The following is a 19,777-nucleotide window of genomic DNA, read 5'->3' on the forward strand; positions in this document are numbered from 1 at the left end:
CTGCTGCTGCTCAGGGCCCCATGCAAAATCGTTCTTCTTCCGCGTCACCTGATAAAGGGGGCTTACAATGAGGCTGTAGTTTGGAATGTGCATCCTCTAAAAGCCTACTGCACCCAGGAAAGACTGTGTCTCTTTCTTGCTAGTTGGTGGAGACATGGCAGTGATTTTGTCGATCACATCTGTTGGGATGTGACGACGTCCATCCTGCCACTTTATACCTAAGAACTGAATTTCCTGGGCAGGTCCTTTTACTTTGCTTCGCTTAATAGCAAAGCCGGCTTGTAGAAGAATTTGGATGATCTGCTCTCCTTTTGTGAAAACCTCTTCTGCTGTATCACCCCACACAACAATGTCATCAATGTACTGCAGGTGTTCAGGAGCACCACCTTGTTCCAGTACAGTTTGGACCAACCCATGGCAAATGGTTGGGCTGTGTTTCCACCCCTGGGGCAAACGGTTCCAAGTATACTGAATGCCCCTCCAGGTGAAGGCAAACTGTGGCTTACATTCTGCAGCCAAAGGAATAGAGAAGAAGGCATTGGCAATGTCAATGGTGGCATACCATTTGGCTGCTTTTGACTCCAGCTCGTACTGGAGTTCCAACATGTCCGGCACAGCAGCGCTCAATGGGGGTGTGACCTCATTCAGGCCACGGTAGTCTACTGTCAGCCTCCATTCTCCACTGGCTTTACGCACTGGCCATATGGGACTGTTAAAAGGTGAGTGAGTTTTACTGATCACTCCCTGATTCTCCAACTGGCGAATCAAATCATGAATGGGGAGCAAGGAATCCCTGTTGGTGCGATACTGCCGTCTGTGCACTGTCTTTGTAGCAATCGGTACCTGCTGCTCTTTTACTCGTAGCAGCCCCACAACAGACGGGTCCTCTGACAGGCCAGGCAAAACAGACAGCTGCTTAATGTTGTCCATATCTACAGCAGCTATCCCAAAGGCCCATCGATACCCCTTAGGATCCTTGAAATGCCCCCTTCTGAGGTAATCAATACCCAGTATACATGGAGCCCCTGGGCCAGTCACAATAGGATGTTTTTGCCAGTCTTTGCCAGTGAGGCTTATTTCAGCCTCCAGCACAGTCAATTCTTGAGAGCCCCCAGTCACTCCAGAAATATGGATTGATTCTGTCCCTTCATGACTGGAGGGCATTAGGGTGCACTGTGCACCGGTATCCACCAGCGCCTTATATTCCTGTGGTTCTGATGTGCCAGGCCATCGAATCCACACAGTCCAATAAACTCTATTATCCCTTTCCCTCCCCTGACTGAGGGCAGGGCCCCTCTATTGGTTACCTGTGATGACTGGAGCAACTCCACTGGTGGTTGGTATGTCTAGTAGTTCTTTCACCCGTGCTCGTAGTGCAGAAGTGGGCTGATCATGCCACTTCCTCATGTCTTCTCCACGGTCACGTAGGTAGCGCCACATGGAAACATGCGGTGCAATCGTACTGTTGTTCTTTGCTCGAGCTGGGAAGCGTGTGCGTTTAACAGCTGAGACTTTTGATGATGCAGGTGAGGAGTAGGACTGGAATACTTTGATCAGATCCTTCATTAGACCTGGTGGCCCGTACGAGGATTGACCTTCATCAGTTGTTTCTGATACTATTACGGGATCATCATTACGATTAGTTGATGGAAACAATTCCTTGCACATTTCATCTACTCGGTTTTCTAGCCGTGAGATGGCAGAAACTGCGGCATGCAGTTGAGGGAGCTGCTGATCGGTGGTTTGAAGCATTATAATCAGCTCAACAACTCGGGGCCATCTGTCCACGAACCCTTTAGAACCTGTTACCAATGACTGTGCAATTCTCTCTGGTGCTGTACTTGTGATTTTCTGCCACATGTCAGGATCGGCCCTCACTCTCTCAGGGTCAAGTTCGCTTGGATCAGGGCTGTACAACATTTTCGCCATGGCCAATTCCCTCAGGCGCTGAATACCTTTTTGGACGGTATTCCAACTATCAAATTTAGGCTTCAAAGCATCCTTATAGGGGTACCTTTCTCTCACGGCTTCTAACAGCCGCAACCAGAGAGTGGCAGCTCCATCCGAACATCTGCTAATCCCTCTGTCGATACCTGCATCTTGGGCAATGTTTCCTAGTTGGCGAGCTTCATTACCATCTAGAGACAAGCTGTTGGCCCCGTTGTCCCAGCAGCGAAGCAACCAAGCAAGGATACCTTCATCTTGACGCCGTGTGAACTCCTTTCTTGAGCCTTGGATTTCAGTCAGCTTCAGAGGTCGACAATAGGTGATTTCCTCCTCATCATCAGTCTCTTCTTCATGCCTCTTGGTTTTTGCCTTTGCTTTTTTCGGTACTGCTCCATGCCCGGCACCTGGGTCTTCTGCAGCCCCCCCCTGTGCTTCTCCTTCTTTTCGTTCTAGACGCGTGGACACCCGTTTCCATTTCTTGCCTTCCACAGGGGCAACTGATATTGCTACTGATGCCTCCTGTGACTGATCAGAATTAACTTGGGCTTGAATCTCAGATCTGAAACTCTCTCTCTCCAGAATAGTATGATACAAAGAACGGTATGCATAAGCCAAACCCCACATAAGGTTTACCTCCTTAGATCTCTGACCCAAATACTCACTTAATTTCTTAGGGTCCCTTAGGTGTTCAAGAGTGAAATCCCATGACACTGCGGGTCCCCATGCTTCTAAGACTTTTCCTAAACCTTTCCATATTCCCTGCCAGTCATCATTCTCTGGTTCTGGAGGAGACTTCCGCATAGAACGAATGCATAGGAACATATATGCATTCATTAATAGTGATAACATGGATGCAAGTATGAACCCTATCTCAGTTATTGAAAGGCGTGTGGAAATCTGAGAGTACAACCTAAATAAAAAGGGTTTTTTTAGCCTGTACAATGAATTAAACATGGTGGTGTTTGTAAAATTGCCTGTTCCATCTGGGATGCAAGTGTTTGTAAGATTCACAATTCCATCTGGGATGTAGGTGCCAAAATTCTGACCATACCACATCTCATAAAAGTTCCAGGCAGGTGTCTCCATCAGTATCCACCTTATTAGGCTATATACCTGCACAATTCCACAACACCAAATTATGGTGTTAATAGTTGACCAATACTTTAAGAAGATCATAATTGCTTTCAATCCCTTAAACAGAGCAACTGGGATGAAGAGTGGATTCATAGCTGGCAGGCTCTGTAAAAGTCAGAGCTAGCTAGTTTTGCTCTGAGGGAGAAAGAAATCCCTTTGTTTTCTACACAAAAGTTAGATAGCAGTGCTGAGAATGTACAGCAGCCCTTAATGTTGACAATTTGTCTGGTATTTCAAGGTCACGTTCTCAGTGAGCAGCTACGAAAAGATAACACTCCCCTAACGAAGCTCTTTAAGAGTAAAGAGAGAGTTGTTCTAAAAGCTAAAAAGCTCTATGCCCGCATTCTCCACCAAAAATCTGTCACGGGTTACTTAGATTTACCTATGCCCGTGACAGGGGAAGCCACCCCGTGGGCCCCCCTCCCGGGGCCCGGAGAGGAGGGGGAAAAAGGGAGTGGGATAAAACAGCGACAATCTAAGGAGGAAAAACTTATTTTACTAAATATGATACCGAAATACAAGATAACACAATATAATATAATTGAGGCTAACAAATTGAACGAAACAGAGAGAGAGAGTCCCCGAAAACCGAGAGGCCTACTGTGAACTCTAGGCGACACGGCTGGAACGCTTCCCACTCTCCGAGAAGTTCGAGAGAAGAAGGAGGGCACTCCAGCCTGGGAACGAGATTATACAGCGTCCTGGTCCCGTGACTTATCATTAACCCTGTTGTTCTCTGGGATATGTAGTCTTCTTCTGTGGACTGCACATTCAATAGAAGTATCCATACTTTACATGATGTTATGATGTGGAATACTGATACTGATAGCAAAATAACAAAACCATGACAAAGGCGACAATACCTCATCTCTGGCTAAATGAGGCAAAATCTCTGGCTAAAGGAGACAATATCTCTGGCTAAAGGCGACAATATCTCATCTCTGCCTAAAAGCGACAATATCTCATCTCTGGCTAAAGGCGACAATATCTCTCGCTAAAGGCGACAATATCTCTGGCTAAAGGCAACAATATCTCTGGCTAAAGGCGACAATATCTCTGGCTAAATGCGACAATATCTCATCTCTGGCTAAAGGCGACAATATCTCTTGCTAAAGGCGACAATATCTCTGGCTAAAGGCAACAATATCTCTGGCTAAAGGCGACAATATCTCTGGCTAAAGGCAACAATATCTCAACTCTGGCTAAAGGCGACAATATCATCTCTGGCTAAAGGCGACAATACCTCATCTCTGGCTAAAGGAGACAATATCGTCTCTGGCTAAAGGCGACAATACCTCATCTCTGGCTAAAGGCGACAATATCTCATCTCTGGCTAAAGGCGACAATATCTCATCTCTGGCTATAGGCGACAATATCTCATCTCTGCCTAAAGGCGACAATATCTCATCTCTGCCTAAAGGCGACAATATCTCATCTCTGGCTAAAGGCGACAATATCTCATCTCTGGCTAAAGGCTATAATATCTCAAATCTGGCTAAAGGCGACAATATCTCATCTCTGGCTAAAGGCGACAATATCTCATCTCTGGCTAAAGGCGACAATACCTCATCTCTGGCTAACTGCGACAATATCTCATCTCTGGCTAAAGGCGACAATATCTATGGCTAAAGGCGACAATATCTCTGGCTAAATGCAACAATAGCTCTGGCTAAAGGCGACAATATCTCATCTCTGGCTAAAGGCGACAATATCTCATCTCTGGCTAAAGGCGACAACATCGTCTCTGGCTAAATGCGACAATATCTCATCTCTGGCTAAAGGCGACAATATCTCATCTCTAGCTAAAGGCGACTATTTCTCTGCCTAAAGGCGACAATATCTCATCTCTGGCTAAAGGCGACAATATCTCATCTATGCCTAAAGGCGGCAATATTTCATCTCTGCCTAAAGTAGACAATACCTCATCTCTGGCTAAAGGGGACAATATGTCATCTCTGCCTAAAGGCGACAATATTTCATCTCTGGCTAAAGGCGACAATACCTCATCTCTGGCTAAAGGCGACAGTATTTCAACTCTGGCTAATGGCGACAATATCTCATCTCTGGCTAAAAGTGACATTATCTCATCTCTGGCTAAAGGCGGCAATATCCCATCTCTGGCTAAAGGCGACAATATCTCATCTCTGGCTAAAGGCGACAATATCTCATGTCTGGCTAAAGGCAGCAATATATCTGGCTAAAGGCGACAATATCTCATCTCTGGCTAAAGGCGACAATATCTCATCTCTGGCTAAAGGCGACAATACCTCATCTCTCTTGACAATAACTCATCTCTGGCTAAAGGCGACAATATCTCATCTCTGGCTAAAGGCGACAATACCTCATCTCTGGCTAAAGGCGACAATATCTCATCTCTGGCAAAAGACGACAATATCTCATCTCTGGCTAAAGGCGACAATATCTCTGTCTAAAGGCGACAATATCTCATCTCTAGCTAAAGGCGACAATACCTCATCTCTGGCTAAATGAGGCAAAATCTCTGGCTAAAGGAGACAATATCTCTGGCTAAAGGCGACAATATCTCATCTCTGCCTAAAAGCGACAATATCTCATCTCTTGCTAAAGGCGACAATATCTCATCTCTGGCTAGAGGCCACAATATCTCATCTCTGGCTAAAGGCGACAGTACCACATCTCTGGCTAAAGGAGACAATGTCTCATCTCTGGCTAAAGGCGACAATAACTCTGGCTAAAGGCGGCAATATCTCTGGCTAAAGGTGACAATATCTTTGACTAAAGGCGAAAATATATCTGGCTAAAGGCGTCAATATCTCATCTCTGGCTAAAGGCGAAAATATCTCATCTCTGGCTAAAGGCGACAATATCTCATATCTGGCCAAAGGCGACAATATCTCATTTCTGGCTAAAGGCGACAATATCTCATCTCTGCCTAAAGGCGACACTATTTCTGGCTAATGGTGACAATATCTCTGGCTAAAGGCGACAATATCTCATCTCTGGTTAAAGGCGACAATATCTCATCTCAGGCGAAATGAGGCAATATCTCAACTCTGGCTAAAGGCGACAATGTCTCATCTCAGGCGAAATGAGGCAATATCTATGGCTAAAGGCGACAATATCTCATCTCTGGCTAAATGTGACAATATCTCATCTCTGGCTAGAGGCGACAATATCTCAACTCTGGCTAAAGGCGACAATATCTCATCTCAGGCGAAATGAGGCAATATCTATGGCTAAAGGCGACAATATCTCATCTCTGGCTAAATGTGACAATATCTCATCTCTGGCTAGAGGCGACAATATCTCAACTCTGGCTAAAGGCGACAATATCTCATCTCTACCTAAAGGCGACAATATCTCATCTCTGGCTAAAGGCGACAATACCTCATCTCTGGCTAACTGCGACAATATCTCATCTCTGGCTAAAGGCGACAATATCTCTGGCTAAAGGCGACAATATCTCTGGCTAAAGGCAACAATATCTCTGGCTAAAGGCGAAAATATCTCTGGCTAAATGCGACAATATCTCATCTCTGGCTAAAGGCGACAATATCTCTGGCTAAAGGCGACAATATCTCTGGCTAAAGGCAACAACATCTCTGGCTAAAGGCGACAATATCTCTGGCTAAAGGCGACAATATCTCAACTCTGGCTAAAGGCGACAATATCATCTCTGGCTAAAGGCGACAATACCTCATCTCTGGCTAAAGGAGACAATATCGTCTCTGGCTAAAGGCGACAATACCTCATCTCTGGCTAAAGGCGACAATATCTCATCTCTGGCTAAAGGCGACAATATCTCATCTCTGGCTATAGGCGACAATATCTCATCTCTGCCTAAAGGCGACAATATCTCATCTCTGCCTAAAAGCGACAATATCTCATCTCTGGCTAAAGGCGACAATACCTCATTACTGGCTAAAGGCGACAATATCTCATCTCTGGCTAAAGGCGACAATACCTCATCTCTGGCTAAATGAGGCAAAATCTCTGGCTAAAGGAGACAATATCTCTGGCTAAAGGCGACAATATCTCATCTCTGGCTAAAGGCGACAATATCTCATCTCTGGCTAAAGGCGACAATATCTCATCTCTGGCTAAAGGCGATAATATCTCAACTCTGGCTAAAGGCGACAATATCTCATCTCTGGCTAAAGGCGACAATACCTCATCTCTGGCTAACTGCGACAATATCTCATCTCTGCCTAAAGGCGACAATATCTCATCTCTGGCTAAAGGCGACAATATCTATGGCTAAAGGCGACAATATCTCAGGCTAAAGGCAACAATATCTCTGGATAAAGGCGACAATATCTCATCTCTGGCTGAAGGCGACAATATCTCATCTCTGGCTAAAGGCGACAACATCGTCTCTGGGTAAAGGCGACAATACCTCATCTCTGGCTAAAGGAGACAATATCGTCTCTGGCTAAAGGCGACAATACCTCATCTCTGGCTAAAGGCGACAATATCTCATCTCTGGCTAAAGGCGACAATATCTCATCTCTGGCTATAGGTGACAATATCTCATCTCTGCCTAAAGGCAACAATATCTCATCTCTGCCTAAAGGCGACAATATCACATCTCTGGCTAAAGGCGACAATACCTCATTACTGGCTAAAGGCGACAATATCTCATCTCTGGCTAAAGGCGACAATACCACATCTCTGCCTAAAGGCGACAATATCTCATCTGTGGTTAAAGGCGACAATATCTCATCTCTGGCTAAAGGCGAAAATATCTCATCTCTGGCTAAAGGCGACATTATCTCATCTCTGGCTAAAGGCGACAATATCTCATCTCAGGTGAAAGGAGGCAATATCTCTGGCTAAAGGCGACAGTATCTCATCTCTGGCTAAAGGCGACAATATCTCATCTCTGCCTAAAGGCGACAATACCTCATCTATGCCTAAAGTAGACAATACCTCATCTCTGGCTAATACCGACAAATCTCTGGCTAAAGGCGACAATAACTCATCTCTGGCTAAAGGCGACAATATCTCATCTCTTGCTAAAGGCGACAATATCTCTGGCTAAAGGCGACAATATCTCATCTCTGGCTAAAGGCGACAATATGTCATCTCTGCCTAAAGGCGACAATATTTCATCTCTGCCTAAAGTAGACAATACCTCATCTCTGGATAAAGGGGACAATATCTCATCTCTGGCTAAAGGCGACAATATCTCATCTCTGGCTAAAGGCAACAATACCTCATCTCTGGCTAAAGGCGACAGTATCTCAACTCTGGCTAAAGGCGACAATATCTCATCTCTGGCTAAAGGTGTCAATATCTCATCTCTGGCTAAAGGCGACAATATCTCATCTCTGGCTAAAGGCGACAATATCTCATCTCTGGCTAAAGGCGACAATATCTCATCTCTGCCTAAAGGGGACAATATCTCATCTCTGCCTAAAGGAAAAAATACCTCATCTCTGGCTAAAGGTGACAATATCTCATCTCTGGCTAAAGGCGACAATATCACATCTCTGGCTAAAGGCGGCAATATCTCTGGCTAAAGGCGACAATATCTCTGGATAAAGGCGACAATATCTCATCTCTGGCTAAAGGCGACAATACCTCATCTCTGGCGACAATATCTCATCTCTGGCTAAAGGCGACAATATCTCATCTCTGGCTAAAGGTGACAATATCTCATCTCTGGCTAAAGGCGACAATACCTCATCTCTGGCTAAAGGCGACAATATCTCATCTCTGGCTAAAGACGACAATATCTCATCTCTGGCTAAATGCGACAATATCTCTGGCTAAAGGCGACAATATCTCATCTCTAGCTAAAGGCGACAATACCTCATCTCTGGCTAAATGAGGCAAAATCTCTGGCTAAAGGAGACAATATCTCTGGCTAAAGGCGACAATATCTCATCTCTGCCTAAAAGCGACAATATCTCATCTCTGGCTAAAGGCGACAATATCTCATCTCTGGCTAAAGGCGACAGTACCACATCTCTGGCTAAAGGCGACAATGTCTCATCTCTGGCTAAAGGCGACAATATCATCTCTGGCTAAAGGCGACAATATCTGATCTCTGGCTAAAGGAGACAATATCTCTGGCTAAAGGCGACAATATCTCATCTCTGGTTAATGGCGACAATATCTCTGGCTAAAGGCGACAATGACTCTGGCTAAAGGCGAAAATATTTCTGGCTAAAAGCGACAATATCTCATCTCTGGCTAAAGGCGAAAATATCTCATCTCTGGCTAAAGGCGACAATATCTCATCTCTGTCTAAAGGCGACAATATCTCATCTCTGCCTAAAGGCGACACTATTTCTGGCTAATGGTGACAATATCTCTGGCTAAAGGCGACAATATCTCATCTCTCGCTAATGGCGACAATATCTCATCTCAGGCGAAATGAGGCAATATCTCATCTCTGTCTAAAGGCGGCAATATCTCATCTCTGGCTAAAGGCGACAATATCTCATCTCTGGCTAAAGGCAACAATATCTCATCTCTACCTAAAGGCGACAATATCTCATCTCTGCCTAAAGGCGACAATATCTGATCTCTGGCTAAAGGAGACAATATCTCTGGCTAAAGGCGACAATATCTCATCTCTGGTTAATGGCGACAATATCTCTGGCTAAAGGCGACAATATCACTTGCTAAGGGTGAAAATATATCTGGCTAAAGGCGACAATATCTCATCTCTGGATAAAGGCGAAAATATCTCATCTCTGGCTAAAGGCGAGAATATCTCATATCTGGCCAAAGGCGACAATATCTCATCTATGGCGAAAGGCGACAATATCTCATATCTGGCCAAAGGCGACAATATCTCATCTCTGGCTAAAGGCGACAATATCTCATCTCTGGTTAAAGGCGACAATATCTCATCTGAGGCGAAATGAGGCAATATCTCATCTCTGGCTAAAGGCGACAATATCTCATCTCAGGCGAAATGAGGCAATATCTATGGCTAAAGGCGACAATATCACATCTCTGGCTAAATGTGACAATATCTCATCTCTGGCTAAAGGCGACAATATCTCAACTCTGGCTAAAGGCGACAATATCTCATCTCTACCTAAAGGCGACAATATCTCATCTCTGGCTAAAGGCGACAATACCTCATCTCTGGCTAACTGCGACAATATCTCATCTCTGGCTAAAGGCGACAATATCTCTGGGTAAAGGCGACAATATCTCTGGCTAAAGGCGACAATATCTCAACTCTGGCTAAAGGCGACAATAACATCTCTGGCTAAAGGCGACAATACCTCATCTCTGGCTAAAGGAGACAATATCGTCTCTGGCTAAAGGCGACAATACCTCATCTCTGGCTAAAGGCGACAATATCTCATCTCTGGCTAAAGGCGACAATATCTCATCTCTGGCTATAGGCGACAATATCTCATCTCTGCCTAAAGGCGACAATATCTCATCACTGCCTAAAGGCGACAATATCTCATCTCTGGCTAAAGGCGACAATACCTCGTTACTGGCTAAAGGCGACAATATCTCATCTCTGGCTAAAGGCTACAATACCTCATCTCTGGCTAAATGAGGCAAAATCTCTGGCTAAAGGAGACAATATCTCTGGCTAAAGGCGACAATATCTCATCTCTGGCTAAAGGCGACAATATCTCATCTCTGGCTAAAGGCGACAATATCTCATCTCTGGCTAAAGGCGACAATATCTCAACTCTGGCTAAAGGCGACAATATCTCATCTCTACCTAAAGGCGAAAATATCTCATCTCTGGCTAAAGGCGACAATACCTCATCTCTGGCTAAAGGAGACAATCTCTCATCTCTGGCTAAAGGCGACAATATCTCTGGCTAAAGGCGACAATATCTCTGGCTAAAGGCAACAATATCTCTGGCTAAAGGCGACAATATCTCTGGCTAAATGCGACAATATCTCATCTCTGGCTAAAGGCGACAATATCTCTGGCTAAAGGCGACAATATCTCTGGCTAAAGGCAACAATATCTCTGGCTAAAGGCGACAATATCTCTGGCTAAAGGCGACAATATCTCAACTCTGGCTAAAGGCGACAATATCATCTCTGGCTAAAGGCGACAATACCTCATCTCTGGCTAAAGGAGACAATATCGTCTCTGGCTAAAGGCGACAATACCTCATCTCTGGCTAAAGGCGACAATATCTCATCTCTGGCTAAAGGCGACAATATCTCATCTCTGGCTATAGGCGACAATATCTCATCTCTGCCTAAAGGCGACAATATCTCATCACTGCCTAAAGGCGACAATATCTCATCTCTGGCTAAAGGCGACAATACCTCATTACTGGCTAAAGGCGACAATATCTCATCTCTGGCTAAAGGCGACAATACCTCATCTCTGGCTAAATGAGGCAAAATCTCTGGCTAAAGGAGACAATATCTCTGGCTAAATGTGACAATATCTCATCTCTGGCTAAAGGCGACAATATCTCATCTCTGGTAAAGGCGACAATATCTCATCTCTGGCTAAAGGCGATAATATCTCAACTCTGGCTAAAGGCGACAATATCTCATCTCTACCTAAAGGCGACAATATCTCATCTCTGGCTAAAGGCGACAATAACTCATCTCTGGCTAACTACGACAATTTCTCATCTCTGGCTAAAGGCGACAATATCTCTGGCTAAAGGCGACAATATCTCTGGCTAAAGGCAACAATATCTCTGGCTAAAGGCGACAATATCTCTGGCTAAATGCGACAATATCTCATCTCTGGCTAAAGGCGACAATATCTCTGGCTAAAGGCGACAATATCTCTGGCTAAAGGCAACAATATCTCTGGCTAAAGGCGACAATATCTCTGGCTAAAGGCGACAATATCTCAACTCTGGCTAACTGCGACAATATCTCATCTCTGGCTAAAGGCGACAATACCTCATTACTGGCTAAAGGCGACAATATCTCATCTCTGGCTAAAGGCGACAATACCTCATCTCTGGCTAAATGAGGCAAAATCTCTGGCTAAAGGAGACAATATCTCTGGCTAAATGTGACAATATCTCATCTCTGGCTAAAGGCGACAATATCTCATCTCTGGTAAAGGCGACAATATCTCATCTCTGGCTAAAGGCGATAATATCTCAACTCTGGCTAAAGGCGACAATATCTCATCTCTACCTAAAGGCGACAATATCTCATCTCTGGCTAAAGGCGACAATAACTCATCTCTGGCTAACTACGACAATTTCTCATCTCTGGCTAAAGGCGACAATATCTCTGGCTAAAGGCGACAATATCTCTGGCTAAAGGCAACAATATCTCTGGCTAAAGGCGACAATATCTCTGGCTAAATGCGACAATATCTCATCTCTGGCTAAAGGCGACAATATCTCTGGCTAAAGGCGACAATATCTCTGGCTAAAGGCAACAATATCTCTGGCTAAAGGCGAAAATATCTCTGGCTAAAGGCGACAATATCTCAACTCTGGCTAACTGCGACAATATCTCATCTCTGGCTAAAGGCGACAATACCTCATCTCTGGCTAAATGTGACAATATCTCATCTCTGGCTAAAGGCGACAATATCTCAACTCTGGCTAAAGGCGACAATATCTCATCTCTACCTAAAGGCGACAATATCTCATCTCTGGCTAAAGGCGACAATACCTCATCTCTGGCTAACTGCGACAATATCTCATCTCTGGCTAAAGGCGACAATATCTCTGGCTAAAGGTGACAATATCTCTGGCTAAAGGCGACAATATCTCAACTCTGGCTAAAGGCGACAATATCATCTCTGGCTAAAGGCGACAATACCTCATCTCTGGCTAAAGGAGACAATATCGTCTCTGGCTAAAGGCGACAATACCTCATCTCTGGCTAAAGGCGACAATATCTCATCTCTGGCTAAAGGCGACAATATCTCATCTCTGGCTATAGGCGACAATATCTCATCTCTGCCTAAAGGCGACAATATCTCATCACTGCCTAAAGGCGACAATATCTCATCTCTGGCTAAAGGCGACAATACCTCATTACTGGCTAAAGGCGACAATATCTCATCTCTGGCTAAAGGCGACAATACCTCATCTCTGGCTAAATGAGGCAAAATCTCTGGCTAAAGGAGACAATATCTCTGGCTAAAGGCGACAATATCTCATCTCTGGCTAAAGGCGACAATATCTCATCTCTGGCTAAAGGCGACAATATCTCATCTCTGGCTAAAGGCGACAATATCTCAACTCTGGCTAAAGGCGACAATATCTCATCTCTACCTAAAGGCGAAAATATCTCATCTCTGGCTAAAGGCTACAATACCTCATCTCTGGCTAAATGAGGCAAAATCTCTGGCTAAAGGAGACAATATCTCTGGCTAAAGGCGACAATATCTCATCTCTGGCTAAAGGCGACAATATCTCATCTCTGGCTAAAGGCGACAATATCTCATCTCTGGCTAAAGGCGACAATATCTCAACTCTGGCTAAAGGCGACAATATCTCATCTCTACCTAAAGGCGAAAATATCTCATCTCTGGCTAAAGGCGACAATACCTCATCTCTGGCTAAAGGAGACAATCTCTCATCTCTGGCTAAAGGCGACAATATCTCTGGCTAAAGGCGACAATATCTCTGGCTAAAGGCAACAATATCTCTGGCTAAAGGCGACAATATCTCTGGCTAAATGCGACAATATCTCATCTCTGGCTAAAGGCGACAATATCTCTGGCTAAAGGCGACAATATCTCTGGCTAAAGGCAACAATATCTCTGGCTAAAGGCGACAATATCTCTGGCTAAAGGCGACAATATCTCAACTCTGGCTAAAGGCGACAATATCATCTCTGGCTAAAGGCGACAATACCTCATCTCTGGCTAAAGGAGACAATATCGTCTCTGGCTAAAGGCGACAATACCTCATCTCTGGCTAAAGGCGACAATATCTCATCTCTGGCTAAAGGCGACAATATCTCATCTCTGGCTATAGGCGACAATATCTCATCTCTGCCTAAAGGCGACAATATCTCATCACTGCCTAAAGGCGACAATATCTCATCTCTGGCTAAAGGCGACAATACCTCATTACTGGCTAAAGGCGACAATATCTCATCTCTGGCTAAAGGCGACAATACCTCATCTCTGGCTAAATGAGGCAAAATCTCTGGCTAAAGGAGACAATATCTCTGGCTAAATGTGACAATATCTCATCTCTGGCTAAAGGCGACAATATCTCATCTCTGGTAAAGGCGACAATATCTCATCTCTGGCTAAAGGCGATAATATCTCAACTCTGGCTAAAGGCGACAATATCTCATCTCTACCTAAAGGCGACAATATCTCATCTCTGGCTAAAGGCGACAATAACTCATCTCTGGCTAACTACGACAATTTCTCATCTCTGGCTAAAGGCGACAATATCTCTGGCTAAAGGCGACAATATCTCTGGCTAAAGGCAACAATATCTCTGGCTAAAGGCGACAATATCTCTGGCTAAATGCGACAATATCTCATCTCTGGCTAAAGGCGACAATATCTCTGGCTAAAGGCGACAATATCTCTGGCTAAAGGCAACAATATCTCTGGCTAAAGGCGACAATATCTCTGGCTAAAGGCGACAATATCTCAACTCTGGCTAACTGCGACAATATCTCATCTCTGGCTAAAGGCGACAATACCTCATTACTGGCTAAAGGCGACAATATCTCATCTCTGGCTAAAGGCGACAATACCTCATCTCTGGCTAAATGAGGCAAAATCTCTGGCTAAAGGAGACAATATCTCTGGCTAAATGTGACAATATCTCATCTCTGGCTAAAGGCGACAATATCTCATCTCTGGTAAAGGCGACAATATCTCATCTCTGGCTAAAGGCGATAATATCTCAACTCTGGCTAAAGGCGACAATATCTCATCTCTACCTAAAGGCGACAATATCTCATCTCTGGCTAAAGGCGACAATAACTCATCTCTGGCTAACTACGACAATTTCTCATCTCTGGCTAAAGGCGACAATATCTCTGGCTAAAGGCGACAATATCTCTGGCTAAAGGCAACAATATCTCTGGCTAAAGGCGACAATATCTCTGGCTAAATGCGACAATATCTCATCTCTGGCTAAAGGCGACAATATCTCTGGCTAAAGGCGACAATATCTCTGGCTAAAGGCAACAATATCTCTGGCTAAAGGCGAAAATATCTCTGGCTAAAGGCGACAATATCTCAACTCTGGCTAACTGCGACAATATCTCATCTCTGGCTAAAGGCGACAATACCTCATCTCTGGCTAAATGTGACAATATCTCATCTCTGGCTAAAGGCGACAATATCTCAACTCTGGCTAAAGGCGACAATATCTCATCTCTACCTAAAGGCGACAATATCTCATCTCTGGCTAAAGGCGACAATACCTCATCTCTGGCTAACTGCGACAATATCTCATCTCTGGCTAAAGGCGACAATATCTCTGGCTAAAGGTGACAATATCTCTGGCTAAAGGCGACAATATCTCAACTCTGGCTAAAGGCGACAATATCATCTCTGGCTAAAGGCGACAATACCTCATCTCTGGCTAAAGGAGACAATATCGTCTCTGGCTAAAGGCGACAATACCTCATCTCTGGCTAAAGGCGACAATATCTCATCTCTGGCTAAAGGCGACAATATCTCATCTCTGGCTATAGGCGACAATATCTCATCTCTGCCTAAAGGCGACAATATCTCATCACTGCCTAAAGGCGACAATATCTCATCTCTGGCTAAAGGCGACAATACCTCATTACTGGCTAAAGGCGACAATATCTCATCTCTGGCTAAAGGCGACAATACCTCATCTCTGGCTAAATGAGGCAAAATCTCTGGCTAAAGGAGACAATATCTCTGGCTAAAGGCGACAATATCTCATCTCTGGCTAAAGGCGACAATATCTCATCTCTGGCTAAAGGCGACAATATCTCATCTCTGGCTAAAGGCGACAATATCTCAACTCTGGCTAAAGGCGACAATATCTCATCTCTACCTAAAGGCGAAAATATCTCATCTCTGGCTAAAGGCGACAATACCTCATCTCTGGCTAACTACGACAATTTCTCATCTCTGGCTAAAGGCGACAATATCTCTGGCTAAAGGCGACAATATCTCTGGCTAAAGGCAACAATATCTCTGGCTAAAGGCGACAATATCTCTGGCTAAATGCGACAATATCTCATCTCTGGCTAAAGGCGACAATATCTCTGGCTAAAGGCGACAATATCTCTGGCTAAAGGCAACAATATCTCAACTCTGGCTAAAGGCGACAATATCATCTCTGGCTAAAGGCGACAATACCTCATCTCTGGCTAAAGGAGACAATATCGTCTCTGGCTAAAGGCGACAATACCTCATCTCTGGCTAAAGGCAACAATATCTCTGGCTAAAGGCGACAATATCTCTGGCTAAATGCGACAATATCTCATCTCTGGCTAAAGGCGACAATATCTCTGGCTAAAGGCGACAATATCTCTGGCTAAAGGCGACAATATCTCAACTCTGGCTAAAGGCGACAATATCATCTCTGGCTAAAGGCGACAATACCTCATCTCTGGCTAAAGGAGACAATATCGTCTCTGGCTAAAGGCGACAATACCTCATCTCTGGCTAAAGGCGACAATATCTCATCTCTGGCTAAAGGCGACAATATCTCATCTCTGGCTATAGGCGACAATATCTCATCTCTGCCTAAAGGCGACAATATCTCATCACTGCCTAAAGGCGACAATATCTCATCTCTGGCTAAAGGCGACAATACCTCATTACTGGCTAAAGGCGACAATATCTCATCTCTGGCTAAAGGTGACAATACCTCATCTCTGGCTAAATGAGGCAAAATCTCTGGCTAAAGGAGACAATATCTCTGGCTAAAGGTGACAATATCTCATCTCAGGCTAAAGGCGACAATATCTCATCTCTGGTAAAGGCGACAATATCTCATCTCTGGCTAAAGGCGATAATATCTCAACTCTGGCTAAAGGCGACAATATCTCATCTCTACCTAAAGGCGACAATATCTCATCTCTGGCTAAAGGCGACAATAACTCATCTCTGGCTAACTACGACAATTTCTCATCTCTGGCTAAAGGCGACAATATCTCTGGCTAAAGGCGACAATATCTCTGGCTAAAGGCAACAATATCTCTGGCTAAAGGCGACAATATCTCTGGCTAAATGCGACAATATCTCATCTCTGGCTAAAGGCGACAATATCTCTGGCTAAAGGCGACAATATCTCTGGCTAAAGGCAACAATATCTCTGGCTAAAGGCGACAATATCTCTGGCTAAAGGCGACAGTATCTCAACTCTGGCTAAAGGCGACAATATCATCTCTGGCTAAAGGCGACAATACCTCATCTCTGGCTAAAGGAGACAATATCTCTGGCTAAAGGCGACAATATCTCATCTCTGGCTAAAGGCGACAATATCTCATCTCTGGCTAAAGGCGATAATATCTCAACTCTGGCTAAAGGCGACAATATCTCATCTCTGGCTAAAGGCGACAATATCTCATCTCTGGCTAAAGGCGACAATACCTCATCTCTGGCTAACTGCGACAATATCTCATCTCTGGCTAAAGGCGACAATATCTCTGGCTAAAGGCGACAATATCTCTGGCTAAATGCAACAATATCTCTGGCTAAAGGCGACAATATCTCATCTCTGGCTAAAGGCGACAATATCTCATCTCTGGCTAAAGGCGACAACATCGTCTCTGGGTAAAGGCGACAATGCCTCATCTCTGGCTAAAGGAGACAATATCGTCTCTGGCTAAAGGCGACAATACCTCATCTCTGGCTAAAGGCGACAATATCTCATCTCTGGCTAGAGGCGACAATATCTCATCTCTGGCTATAGGTGACAATATCTCATCTCTACCTAAAGGCGACAGTATCTCATCTCTGCCTAAAGGCGACAATATCACATCTCTGGCTAAATGCGACAATACCTCATTACTGGCTAAAGGCGACAATATCTCATCTCTGGCTAAAGGCGACAATACCACATCTCTGTCTAAAGGCGACAATATCTCATCTGTGGTTAAAGGCGACAATATCTCATCTCTGGCTAAAGGCGAAAATATCTCATCTCTGGCTAAAGGCGACATTATCTCATCTCTGGCTAAAGGCGACAATATCTCATCTCAGGTGAAAGGAGGCAATATCTCTGGCTAAAGGCGACAGTATCTCATCTCTGGCTAAAGGCGACAATATCTCATCTCTGCCTAAAGGCGACAATACCTCATCTATGCCTAAAGTAGACAATACCTCATCTCTGGCTAATAACGACAAATCTCTGGCTAAAGGCGACAATATCTCATCTCGGGCTAAAGGCGACAATATCTCATCTCTTGCTAAAGGCGACAATATCTCCGGCTAAAGGCGACAATATCTCATCTCTGGCTAAAGGCGACAATATGTCATCTCTGCCTAAAGGCGACAATATTTCATCTCTGCCTAAAGTAGACAATACCTCATCTCTGGATAAAGGGGACAATATCTCATCTCTGGCTAAAGGCGACAATATCTCATCTCTGGCTAAAGGCAACAATACCTCATCTCTGGCTAAAGGCGACAGTATCTCAACTCTGGCTAAAGGCGACAATATCTCATCTCTGGCTAAAGGTGTCAATATCTCATCTCTGGCTAAAGGCGACAATATCTCATCTCTGGCTAAAGGCGACAATATCTTATCTCTGGCTAAAGGCGACAATATCTCATCTCTGCCTAATGGGGACAATATCTCATGTCTGCCTAAAGGAAACAATATCTCATCTCTGGCTAAAGGTGACAATATCTCATCTCTGGCTAAAGGCGACAATATGTCATCTCTGGCTAAAGTCGGCAATATCTCTGGCTAAAGGCGACAATATCTCTGGATAAAGGCGACAGTATCTCATCTCTGGCTAAAGGCGACAATACCTCATCTCTGGCGACAATATGTCATCTCTGGCTAAAGGCGACAATATCTCATCTCTGGCTAAAGGTGACAATATCTCATCTCTGGCTAAAGGCGACAATACCTCATCTCTGGCTAAAGGCGACAATATCTCATCTCTGGCTAAAGACGACAATATCTCATCTCTGGCTAAAGGCGACAATATCTCTGGCTAAAGGCGACAATATCTCATCTCTGGCTAAATGAGGCAAAATCTCTGGCTAAAGGAGACAATATCTCTGGCTAAAGGCGACAATATCTCATCTCTGCCTAAAAGCGACAATATCTCATCTCTGGCTAAAGGCGACAATATCTCATCTCTGGCTAAAGGCGACAGTACCACATCTCTGGCTAAAGGTGATAATGTCTCATCTCTGGCTAAATGCGACAATATCATCTCTGGCTAAATGTGACAAAATCTCATCTCTGGCTAAAGGCGACAATGACTCTGGCTAAAGGCGAAAATATTTCTGGCTAAAAGCGACAATATCTCATCTCTGGCTAAAGGCGAAAATATCTCATCTCTGGCTAAAGGCGACAATATCTCATATCTGGCCAAAGGCGACAATATCTCATCTCTGCCTAAAGGCGACAATATCTCATCTCTGCCTAAAGGCGACACTATTTCTGGCTAATGGTGACAATATCTCTGGCTAAAGGCGACAATATCTCATCTCTCGCTAATGGCGACAATATCTCATCTCAGGCGAAATGAGGCAATATCTCATCTCTGGCTAAAGGCGGCAATATCTCATCTCTGGCTAAAGGCGACAATATCTCATCTCAGGTGAAATGAGGCAATAACTGTGGCTAAAGGCGACAAT

This window comes from Coturnix japonica, chromosome 37 (genome assembly GCF_054131305.1).
Source record: "Coturnix japonica strain WE chromosome 37, WE-NBRP24, whole genome shotgun sequence".
Lineage (NCBI taxonomy): Eukaryota > Metazoa > Chordata > Aves > Galliformes > Phasianidae > Coturnix > Coturnix japonica.